Source organism: Myxine glutinosa, chromosome 2, assembly GCF_964187855.1.
Source record: "Myxine glutinosa chromosome 2, kmMyxGlut1.1, whole genome shotgun sequence".
Lineage (NCBI taxonomy): Eukaryota > Metazoa > Chordata > Myxini > Myxiniformes > Myxinidae > Myxine > Myxine glutinosa.
In genome coordinates this window covers 89249932-89263247 of record NC_136262.1, presented here as the reverse complement: position 1 = coordinate 89263247, position 13316 = coordinate 89249932, and positions in this window count along the sequence as shown.

Below are 13316 nucleotides of genomic sequence, written 5' to 3'. Positions count from 1 at the left end.
ACTTCGGACTGTGAGCTGTCGAATGTGAACTTGATGGTCGGATGAATCAAATTTAATTCATTTTGGAATTGTGCGAGACTACGGGGGGATTTTGACCAGATGAACTGGATGTCATCAATATAACGTACCCAGGATTTTTCCAAGATTCCGTGATGAGGTTGTGCATTGATCTTGGCCTCTATCATTCCCATGAAGATGTTAGCGTACGATGGTGCAACAGGGGTACCCATAGCGGTACCTTAAGTTTGAATGTAATGTCGTCCGTTGAATTGGAAATTATTCAGTTTGAGTGTCAGTTCTAATAGGCGCATAAGGTCTTGAGTAGGTGGCATTGGGACTTGTCGTGTATCGAGGGCTTTGCGGCATGCAGACAGGCCTTCTGAATGTGGAATATTAGTGTAGAGGGATGTAACATCTGCTGTGACTAAAATGGTTTGGGAGTTGAAAGGTGAGTATATTCTGTTCAATCCTTGGATGTGGGTCAGAAAACTGGTTGTGTCCTTGAGGTATGAGGAGAGCTTCAACACGAGAGGACGTAAATGACAGTCAACAAATTTTGATTTGAGAACAGTTGGACATGTGCAGCCAGATACGATTGGTCTACCTGGATTGTTTACCTTGTGTATTTTAGGAAGAAAATAAAGGTTAATTTTTTTTCTCTTTTTCTTCCAAAATTTATGTATACGCATTTTTGAGGGATGGTGCCATGAACCGTCACAAATATCCACTAAAGCCTTTAGTCTTTAGAAAAGGTGCTGTGCTTTCATGAAGGATTTTTTTAAATTTCAGAAGTCATGACGATAAAAATTTTTAAAAAAAAATTAATAATCAATTGTTTTTTGTTTTTTTCTGTAATTTGAATTTTTTTTCGGTACATTTTAAAGAGACGAGTGCAAAGAGCCACTAACGAACCCCGGGCGTTAGCCAACAGGTGCTGCATTCGTCTTGTCATGTACAACTGAAATATGGATTTTGTATATTTCTTGTTCATTTCAGGAACGTCATGAATTCATGAAATAGAACGTCAATTTTGTAAATATCTTTAAAATGATTTCCAGCAATGGTCTGCATTCAAATCTCTGCTCGTTTTCGTGATCAAACGACTTATAAGTGTGTCGATTTTCCCGTTAAAATAATGGTTGAGATCCTGCTTGGTTGTGACCACACACACGAGCAGATTGCAGAATGGACACTATTTGATTTATAATCATATTAGCGGGTTTTGTAAAAAGCGATTTTATACAGCGTCTGTACAGTAAGCCAAATAATGGTAAAATCGACTGGCTCGATTTTAAGTCATAAAAAATTCCATTGTGGCACAAATATGGGTTTTTGTACCTTCATAAGAGTTAATTCGAAGCGGTTTGGACGCACGTCTGCATTTTATGCACATTTATGTGTGTGATTGGCCAAATGTGCTCTTATGAACACAAGAAATTGTAATCTTATGAATTATGATGTTCTGACAGGGATGACTTGATGAAGTGCACCATCAATTCATTTTTCCCATGTAGGACAGTAATGATAACTGTTAATTTCTAATGTAATGTAATGTTTGTAATGCAATGTAATTTAAAAAAAAAAAAGTTTTCTGTGTCCTGGGTCCCGTAAGATTTGCACACACTGACCCTGCCACTGGAATGCGTGCAGGCAGGTTGCCCATGGTAACCGTTTGGTGTTGTGTCCTGGGTCCCGTAAGATTTGCACACACTGACCCTGCCACTGGAATGCGTGCAGGCAGGTTGCCCATGGTAACCGTTTGGTGTTGTGTCCACTTATCTATGGAATCAGAAGCGATTTTTTAAATGTAACCTCTTTACATCCTGATTAGAAAAAAAATAAATATATTTTTAGGATTTTTTCATGGCGGCGGCCATCTTGGACCACAGCTAAAAATCCTTCAATCAAGATGAAATTTAATGAGAGCCAATCCCATGCTACTGTGATCCGTAATCTCTAATTTGTTGACCCCAACCCAATCCTAACCCTAACTTCATTCTACCATTATCCACCCCCTCCAAATCATGTTATATTACTGATTGTATGAGGCATGTATAGGATCGTTGATTGTATGGGATTGAATGGGATTGCATATCCCATATGGATCCCATGTTGATTTAGCATATCACCTCATTATGTGGCTTTATGTGTTTTTGTGTGTGTGGGTATGTGTTTTTCATTCTCATTTTTAAAATTTCTCCCTCTCCCTAAAGAATATGGCCCCATAGTGTTAAAGTGATGAGTGCCATGATACGACACAGTTTACATCGTTAAAATAATACACAGATGAGTGTATGATTTGCACCAAGGTTGAGAGGGACAATAGTATCCATCATATAACCTTTCACAGCCTTGTAAGGGAGAATAAGTGCAGCCAATCATACACAGTTATTTTTAGGAAAATACAATGAGTGTCGTATTTCGCATAGTAAATACCCCTAAGCCCCACCCCTCCCCCAGCCTCATTCCTCCCTTGGCATTCTGCCACTTCTCCTCCTCCCTTCCCCACCCTTTTCCTCCCCCCTTTCCTTCTCCTTTCCTCCTCTTTTGCTTCTTCTTTTACCTGTTTTCACCTTTCATAGTTCTCATTGTTTTCTCATTTCTCTCATTGTTTCTCATTCTCATTGTTTTCTCTCATTGTTGATGAGATTCATCATTGTCATCATGATTGTCATATGCTGATTATTATTGATGTTCATTCTCAAATTTTGTTAATGATAACTGTTTCATTGTTGATTATACCACGTGGATGTGTTGATACAGGAAATGTTTGTCTTCTGCAATGGATGATTATGGTATGACTCTGATAATGGTAACAATTTACAATTTTTTTACAATTATAATTTATAATTGCCAATTTACAATTATGGTAAATTTACATTTACAATTTATAATTACAATGATTTACAATGGTCATGATTTTACAATCATGAAAATTGCTATGATTGTCAGGCATGTCATCATTGGGTTTTGATGTAAATCGATTGCATGGACTTTAAGGATAGCTTTATAGCCCTGCAGGATTAATGATGTATTACAAGTTACAAAGTTTATTGGAGTGTCGAAATTTCGGTATGATTGGATTCCATTGATAAATATTATAAATTAATTGCCATTCATTGGTACACATTTCAGGAATATTACACCATTTTAATTGTCAAGAACTTTGAGTGTCTTTCAAAGTGAGACATGGTGGGTGACACATGACATGACATGTGACATCACATGACGTGTGACATGTGACACGTGACATGTGACATGGGTGACATGTGAGACATTGCCCAAATGGACTGGCTCATATCTGTCGGAGCAATTTTCGCTGATTGTCTCACAAATGAAGGGTTGAGTTGCCTTCAGTGGTTGTTCAACTTTAATTTGTGATATAATGACCACACAGGATTGAACAAATATGTCAGATATGATCCAGAGGCAGAACGGTGATTTGTCAACTGATGGCAGATATGGGTCAAACGGTGATGACCGATGCTCATATTCCCCGTCAGTAGATGGAACTGTTTTGGCAACATTGGGAAAAGGCTTAGATATAGGGTTATCAGACTGATAAATGTGAATTTTGCTATTTTGATATTTGATATTTTCAATGATAATTTCAATGATGATTTGATATTTGAATTTTGATATTATCATTTATGATATTTTATTATATATTATTATTAGAATTTTATTGATGAATATTGATAAATTGATTGAAATTGCATAATTGAATTCATTCTGATGCTGATCTGATTGATTTAATCTGATCTGATTTTATTTAAATTTAATTTAAACAAGTCAATTGATGGATGAATAAAAAGTGCGGTCTCAGGAAAGAAGCTTTGAGACATTTGCAAAACATCAAGGTGCAGACAACCTGGGATGATGAGCGAGGTGGTGAGTCTAGTGGTTATTTGTTATATTATGTGGTTATTTTTGTTTGACCCCCCCTTAACAGGACTTACTGATCCAGACTCATCTGCAACGCTGATCAGCGAGATTGGGGTGTGGGAAAAGCCACAGGGCAGGGGGACTCTCTGGAAATCACCTGAAGTCATCAAGTGGACAGGTGGAGAGATACTTCCTGGAAGACCACAGAGTGGAGCTTATAGGAATAAGCTAGACAACAACGCATTCAACGCTACTTTGTATAAGGTGGAACAAACTTCTGAGATTTTTGCAGTACACACAGTTGTTAGTGGGTACAGGTGTAGTCCGAAGTGTAGTCTTGGTAGTTATCTGTTACATTGAGTAAATACTGAGTGTTATTCATATACAGGCAGAATGGGGAATGCAGCTTGTAAGAATACACAAGGACAACCAGATATTCCAAAAAAAGGTACTTGTGCATATTATATGTACGACCGATATGGTGAAGAGGCTATTAGTGAGGTTGAAAATTGGTATTTGTGGACAAAGAGACATGATAAGGAGTTTCCAAGAGATGGTACATTTGAGCGAAGTCGATTGGAGAGATTAGGACAAGAATTGAAAGCCAGGAAGCGACATAATTTAACAGTAGACTGGCTTGCATTCCATTATTGGGATATGGAATCCAGGAATAGGGCACAGCAAGGACGTATATTGGACCTAGAACTTAAAATAAAAACGATGCAGGATACATTGGAGGACATAAATGCACAACTGCCCTCGAACATAGGAATAAAAGTGACAGTTGTCCCATCTGATTCCCATTTGTCTCCCCAAAAAGGACGGTACAGAGAATTTTTTCGTGTTTCAGGAGAGAACCAGAGATTGCAGTGGCAACTCAGGGATCTGGAGATACAGCCTAGAAATACAAGTGAACAGGTGGACAAACCAGCCAATGACAGACGTCGATGTTTTAATTGTGGAAATAATGGACATTGGAAAAGAAGATGTCCGTACGTCAACAAAACACGATTTCGCAAGGGAGAACCAAGATTAAAGGTACCAGTGCTTACAGGTACCTCAGATAACGATTAGGCTTTCATTGCTGCCGATCCCAAATGACGACAGGCCCCAACAGATTAAATCATAAGACCAACATGAATAATTGTTCCTGCTTCTTGTCTCAAAATTTTTTTTCGGAGCAAGAATGAATTTTACTTTTGCTTATTAGCGAATTAATAATTAGTTGATTAAATGCCAAAATTGGATTTTTTTTGGAACATGAATTAAAAGATCCAGAATTAGAGTTCATTCTGGAAGCCTCATATTTGCCAATTATAAATGTGGTTTTAGGGAGTATTTTGGGCAAAACAATTTTTTACAACAAAACAATTACCAAAGTGTGGAACATTGCTTTGCAAAACTTTTTGGAAAATTTTTTGGAAACCAAGTGACGAGCATCACATGATCAGCAGGTGGGCATTTTGGACTATTTTTTGCATGCTGATAGGTCAGTGGTCGACTGACATGTCAATAGAGGTGTTGTACAATTTATTGGTAAAACCAAAAAATTTGTATAATTTGTTGGTGTTGGAAAATTTGGATAAATTATTGTGGGACCGAAAAGGGTACTTTCAATGTGACATTATAGGGGTTTTCTAAAAAATAAACTTTTTGTCTATTTGTGTATTAGCGTTTCTAACATTAAAATTTAAGCGTCTTTGGGCTTCCTGAAAAGCGCTATATAAAATAAATGCATTATTATTATTATTATTAAAGGATAAATTTTACGAAATTGAAATGAAATTGACACCCATCTTGATCTGTTAATGATGGTTCAAATGCAAACAAATATACATAATGCTTGGGTTTGTGTATGTTTGTGTGTCAATGTTTTGTTTTGTGTGTCAATCTTACAAGAATATCCAGAAAATTCGTAAAATAAAATAGGAATATAATTTGATTATGAACATTATCTCTTTTGTCAAGGGCGATGGAATATACGGATTTGATGTCCTGGGTTATGAGCAGCCATTAATTAATAGTAAAATTGTGAGTAATCTTGGGATTCCATTTTTGATAGAATTCATATGAGAATAACAGCTATTTATGGATATGAGCTTCATAAAAAAATGAGAGAGTACAAAATTAGTCAAATTTGGAAGAGGTCTTACACTGACTTCCCAGAGTACTCTGCTCACAGATTTTTGACAAATATAAACTTGACTTTTATCAGCATATAAATTGTGCTGTATGTATGGATGTGTCTTAGGCATAGATGATATGGGCAGATAGTAAAGAAAATTTTGTTGAATTGAACTATTGTGAGTTTTATAACGAAATGCATTGTGAATCTTAAAACCAAGGGGCAGACGTGAACGTGCTGTTATGTTTTTTACACTCAGATGTTTTTTTTGTTTTTATATATTTTTTACATTCAGAACATGATGTTACGTGTACCTGCAACATATTTTGTTAATCTGCCACACCTATATTGGCATACTGGTGTCAGTAGTCTTCACTAAGTTGCATAGAAAATGGAGGAACAACCTTTAAGGGAGTATACAACCACGTATTTGGATATTTTCTACAAAAGTAGGGGTTTCAATAAGTGGGAGCTGTACACATGGGATTTATCAAATTAAGTTATGCAGTTTAAACAAAGTTACTGGTAAACAGAAGGGAAATGGATAGTAAATAAATTCTTCAATGCTGGGTAAATTTAATGAGATATTACAAAGACTTATAAGAGCTATTGTTCTTCCTTATAGCAGTGGGAAAAGTGTGAATTAGAACCAAATGAATCTATAAATGAATGTGATAGGGATAATATCCTCAATTTGTGTTACTTATTTGATTGTGGGTAAATAAATTATTTTATCATAATGGATTGGTAACAGCAGCCTGCAATGTCCTGAGAGTGTGCATCCATGTAATTAGAAATCCCAGATTTGTTTTTACAAACAACATTTGGTAGAGATCTTATGTCGATGAGCACTTACGTGGTAGATAAAAATGGTACTGCATGTTGGCAGCCACTTTTGCGGCCATTTAGGCCAAACATATTGAGAGAAAATTGTCGTTCAATACGTAATTTACACATGGCTATTTGTAAAAAGGAAAGTTGTTGCGATGAGAAACATTTCTGAAGGTTTATTAAAATGTTATAATTTGACATGTGTCAAGGCACACTATTGGATGGGAAAATTAGATCTGGTTATAGAATGAATTTGCTGACCCTTTGAGGTTAATTCTTTGAATTGATTGTTTTACTAGTATTTTGAGTTCACATTGGAAATAGTTTGGTAGAGCTTTGTTAAAACCTATGGTTGTGGTATTTTGGAACGAATTCACAGATCATAGGAAGTTGACAACAATAGAAATAAATATGGACTCCGGGAGATAGGGGCATCAGAATAAGGCAAATAATCAGATTTATGTTACATATTAAGGGATTTTTCTTTAGTCACATTTTAAGAAGTTTGTTAGTTTGGTATATAATGTTGAATGTCATTGACATAAATGAGGGCATAACAACTTGTTGTGCACTATGTCCGTTTTACACGATCGATGAACTCATATCACCACAAGTAACACTGTTAAAGAAAAAAAAAAAGCGGGGAGGACTATGCTAATAATATATTAGGCATAGTTTGCTTGTTTGCAAGAATTGTTGGGAATTAGATATTCCTGTTTGTGATTTAAATCATATATAATCATTATTAATGCATTTATTTTCTTTGAGTTGAGTTACAATACCTGCATGAGTTTAATTTTTTGAATTATATGAACCTGAAAGCAATTGTGGATGCTATTCTTAGTTTTAGTAGTGTAAAACACATGTCTGGGTTGAATATTATTCGTGTGAAGTTGTTATAAAATATAGTGATTTCATGTTACAATGTACCCCATCTGATCCAATCTGTGTGGAGAGCAGATATAAATGTGGCTAAGTAAAGGAAAGACAAGACCACATCCCAAATGGAGTGATAACGACATCTGGGAAGAAGTTTGAAAAAGGAAAATTTGTGAAAATGAAGTTAATCTTGGCATACACCCTCTTTCTCAAAGAATGATGAAGAAATGCTCCTTTGGAGGATGGATGTTTACCTTCACCAAGGGAAAATTATGTGACCATTTGTCTGGGTCACACTGCAACATATGGAAAAGGGCGATCACTTACTTGTGTTCAAATACCTCGAACAGTCATCACATCAGCAATTGCAGGACGACGATATTTTACCTGCAACGTTTATGGGATACGGTGACGTGTGTCATTACTTCACCAACTTCCGGGGAGCCAGCATGGAGCTGCAAGCGAACGACTGCCTTTTCCTTCACAACAGCTGTGCACGATTCTGCTGTGTGCTCCTGGTATGGACCATGGACAACTGAGTACCATGGTCCCAACATCATCATTGCGGATGCATCCGGCATCCCTGCTCCACATCTTGTTGACAAATCAACATCACATCAATACTTGCTCCATGCTCACGATTAGTGAGGAGGCAAGTCGACTACAACTGGATGGAGGCCTTGTTCAAATCTACTATGGCTCACAGCAAGAGTGGCAAGGATGCTGCATGGAGAGCAGGGTCAGTCTTTGACTCTGCCCAGCTATCACAACAGCAGAAAATCCTATGCAAATAGTGAAGGGGTGATGAAGACAACAGGAGAAAATGTTTTATGCTGAAATTCCAAACACAAGTGATCCGCCCCTTTTTCAAACAAAGAAAGTCAATATTTGATTAAAGGCAAATATTTTGCCAAATGTTGCAGATGCTTCATTATTTTGATGAACTGAAATTATTGCGTTTTGGTAAAGGTGAAATGTTTTGTGATCTTTATGCAAATGAGTTGAATTGAATTATCAACATAGAAAGAGTCAATGAACAAGGAAATGCATTGTGATCAAAATTCTTCCAGAATGACGGTGTATGCCTTAGGAAATTGAATTACCAGATTAGTGGTATGAATATTTAATGTGGTAATGTTTAGATTAATGGTTAATATAAACATAAAAGAAAAACTGGGGATTGTTGGGGATTAAATATTCATATTGACAATATTGCTAGAATATATATCAATGTAATCTTGTTTAAAGTGGAATTATGTTTTACTTTACGAATGAGCAAAAGAGCATAGAACTAGAATTAACATGTGGTCAGGAGAGTTAATTTCAGACAAGAATGTGTAACGCTCTTGGACCGCCACCTGTCGATCATTAATAGCCTTTGTTCAGGGCACTGCGCACACGCTGCAAATTCTTTTTCAGCAGGTCAGAGTATTTGACCTCTTGAACAGAAATAAAGTGGTGCTCTCAGTCTCCCAAAATAGAGGGGTGGCCAAAAGAGCCAAATAAAGGCTTTTGGATGAAGCAGTCTGGGCCTTTAAAACCAAGAGAAAGTTGCATTGGAGAAGCAGAGTGGACTGGGAGAGTGGACTGGGAGAGTGAACTGAAGAGGAGTGAAAACTGAAGACCAGTTGAACTGATCAACCAACTGGAGATTGTCAACAACTGAATGAGCTTCAAAAGACCTACTGAACGAGCTTCAAAAGACCTACCAAACAAGCTTCAACAAACTCTGGAACAGACTCATTAAAGATCTCGGCTTAGTATACAACAAATTCTCTAAAGTGAATAAACCATTGATTTTGCTAAACCGAGTCTCTTGAAGTTTTACTAACATAACACCAGTAATTGTTAATAATTCTCCAAGAGGGCAATGAGGATCTTTCGGAACCAAGCGAGATTTGATGGTTTTATCCACCCGAATAAAATCTACTACCCTTTTAACCTCTTCAAGATGTAAAAGGGTAGGGTCGGATGGGAGCTCTTTGTAAGTATCACTATGTAGTTCACTGTGTTCATAGTATCACTATGTTCAACGGACGACATTACATTCAAACTCAAGGTACCGCTATGGGTACCCCTGTTGCACCATCGTACGCTAACATCTTCATGGGAATGATAGAGGCCAAGATCAATCCACAACCTCATCACGGAATCTTGGAAAAATCCTGGGTACGTGGTTGGAATTTGGTCAACGTCGGGTGGAATCGGGTAAACTGTGCGAACACGGCGGCCATTCTGCTCGGCCCATCATAACATCTTAATCCGCGTGTCCGTAACAATTGGTGTCGGGAAGTGGGATTGGACCCGAAGCGCGCTTCACGCGCTCGAAATTATTAACGGCGAAATTTGATTTTGTTTTACAAAAATAAAAACCCGAATTTTGAAAGTCGCGCTATGGCAGATCAAGACGGCTGGGTTCCGGTAGAGGAGAGTGAGGCAGGGTCGATCCAGGACCAAATTGAGGGACATGAGGAGAGCGAAGCAGTGAGGGCGGCAGGTTCGCAAAATGGCGTCCTCGCGCACGAGGTTGCGGGCGCGCAAAATGGCGCCTCGCACATAGCTACGGCGGCCGCACCCGCTGCACAAGTGGGAGGGATGGCCCAAATGCAGGGTCTCATGGAGCAATTTATGGTGCAAATGCAGGCGTCCCTCAAACTGCAGAGTGAGCAATTGGGGGTAATGGGGAACCGGATGGATGCTCAGGGTGAGCGATTGGAGGGCCAAATGGGGGTAATGGGGTCCAATAGCGAGAAATTGAGGGAGGACATGGGGTCCAATAGCGAGAAATTGAGGGAGGACATGGGGGCCAATAGCCAACGGTTAGAACAAAGGATGGGGGCCCAGATCGGAGGGTTAGGGAGTAGAATAGAGGGATTAGACAATAGATTAGGGGAAATACAGGGGGGGTTAATGGGGGTAGAAAACAGAATGGCCGTTCAGGAGAATCAAATGGAAGGGATGAAAAATGTGTTAGAGGGGTTAGAAAACAGTATGGAAGGCAAATTGAGGGACATGAGGGACCAAGCGGAAAGGGAAGTTAAACAAATGGGGCAGCAGATAGAGGGGGTCAGAATGGGGGTAGAAACTAAATTGGATGCTCACAGGGAGGAAATGGAGCAGATGAGGGTGGCATCTGGGCAGGAGATGCAAGTGATGGGAGAAGAGATCAGAAGAGGTGTGAGTGAGGAGGTCGGAGGAGTGCGCGAGGAGGTGAGGCACTGTAAGGAGCGCATGGAGAAGGAGGTGAGAAAGGGGCCTGTAAAATTGCAAGGTGGTATAGAGGAGTTGACGCTGGGAGTAGAACAACTGACAGTGGGACAAAAGGAGTTGGGGGACCAGGTAAAGAAGAACACAGCGGTAATAGAGGGTTTAAAATCGACACAGAAGGAGATGAAAAAGGACGTAGGGGTAATTAAAAAAGAGTGTCAGACGGTACATGAGGACCTGACGAGGAAAATGAACAAGGTGGTAGAGGTGATGGAGGTTAAAGAGCGGGAGGTGCGGGAGCACATAGAAAAAAATAAAGTGGAGTTAGAGGAAGAACTTAAAGGGGCGCACGAGGAGATGAAGGAGGTGAAGCAGAAATTAGAAGAAGTGGAAGAAGGGGTGAGCGAAATTAAGAAGCGACGGAGAGAGGATAAGAAAGAGATAAAGGAGGAAGTAAAATAATTGGTCCAAAGTCTGTGTTCAGATCGTGATGATGTGCTCATTAACCGGATGAGGGATTCGCAGGTGATGGAGGAGAAGCGAAGAGAAAGAGGACCCGGTGTAAGTGGTGACCAATATGGTCGTGCGTATGATGTGCCAGGTGATTTAATAAGCTTGGGGGTCGAGATAGACCCGGATGTTCGTGAGAGGCCAAGAGTGAGGTGTATGGCTGGTCCGGAGGGTATGGAACGAGGGTGCGAGCGAGAGGGTCCGGTGATGGGAGAGGTGCGAGGTGTGGGTGAGCAAGGTTGTGGTGGTATGGAATGGGTAGCGGGTTGCGGAAGTGTGACCCATGCATCGACACCAACAGGGGTAGTTTTTAGAGGGACAGGGAAGGCACGAGAGCCCCTTGGGGGTAATGTACTGTGGGGGCCCGGCCGGTTCGGCCCCGCGCTGACCCCGCAAGGGGCGACGCACGGGGTCCGTAAGGCGGGCAACGACTCGCATACGAGGTGGTCCCACAAGGTCCCACTCGCGCCGTATGACGGCAAGAGTGATCTACGCGCGTACCTGGCGCAGTTTGACTGTGTGTGTAAGGGCAACGGTTGGGGTGAGGACGAAGGTGGAGTACACCTGGTGGCCGCATTGCGCGGCGCGGCAGCGGAGGTGCAGACGGCATTACCACCGGGTGCTCTCACCCTGCCAGCCCTCCGCGACGCCCTAATTAATCGATTCGGCATTGAACAGCAGAGCGAGCTTGTTAAAGCTCAGCTCGCGCTGCGAAAACGCAAGCCCCAGGAAGCCATCGGGGAACTTGCCCACGACATTCGCCACGCAGTGGGGATCGCACATGCTAGCATGGCAGCGGATTCCCGGGAAAGCCTGGCGCTGGACCATTTTATCCAGGCCCTCCCGGATATTGAGCTCCGGCAACAGCTCGCCATGTGGCGCCCGCAGACTCTGAGCCAGGCGGCTGACGCTGCGGCCCGTTGGGAAGCAGCGAGGCCCCTGGCCTGGGGGAGCGAGCGTCACGCAATGGCGGTCCGCCAGGTGGGACCCCCGATGGAGGGCGGACCCCTTAGGGGGCCCGCCCCCGACGTGAGTCCTGACCTGGCGGGCATGGTCCGGAGGCTGGTGGACCAGTGCCTGGCGGGACCTGGACCATGGCAGGCGGCACCGGAGGTGGCCCGCGGTGGACCACGAGCGGGTAATCCAATTCGGACCTTAAGGGGGGGAAATTTGGAATTCCGGAGACAAGCACCTTATCAGGTGAGGTGCTATACTTGCAACCGTCTGGGTCACCTGGCGCGGCACTGTCGAGCCACGCGCCGGGATGATCCCCGGATGTTGAGGTCCTTAACTCTGCCCGGGGGGGAGCGGGTTAGCCGACCCCAGACACCCCCCCGCCAGACCCCGGGAAACTAGAAGGCCTTACACCGGCGAGCAGGCGCCCCCGTGGATTGCCTCGGCTTTAGATGCCGAGGCGGGACCCAGTACCTCTGAATAAGGGGGGGGCTTATTAGTGCCAGAGGACTGGGGGATTGATGAGCGATGGGCCCGGTGGGTAAGGGTGGCATCCCTGCCACCCTTCCCATGTGGGGGCAAAGGAGCACTAGATTATGGGGTGTATGGCAGTGAAAACTAGCCCGGGTGGGTTAGGATATTGTGTGTAGGGATCTAGCGAAGATGACCTTAGGTAACGTTAAGGTTAGTTAGTGACTGATAACTGTAGTGGGGACGCAGGTAGATTAGTGTGGATAATAATGACGAGGGAGCGCAATAGTTTAAAGGGACGACTGGGAAGCGCAAGTTTCAGAGGGGAGTAGTTAGATGAGATGATGCTGTGTGAGAACTGGACAGGTGTGTGGAGCAGTGGATGAGTAGTGAGTGTTGTGGATCAGCGCGAATGCGCTTGGGGGAGAGAAGGGTGCAGGCGGCACCAAGTATG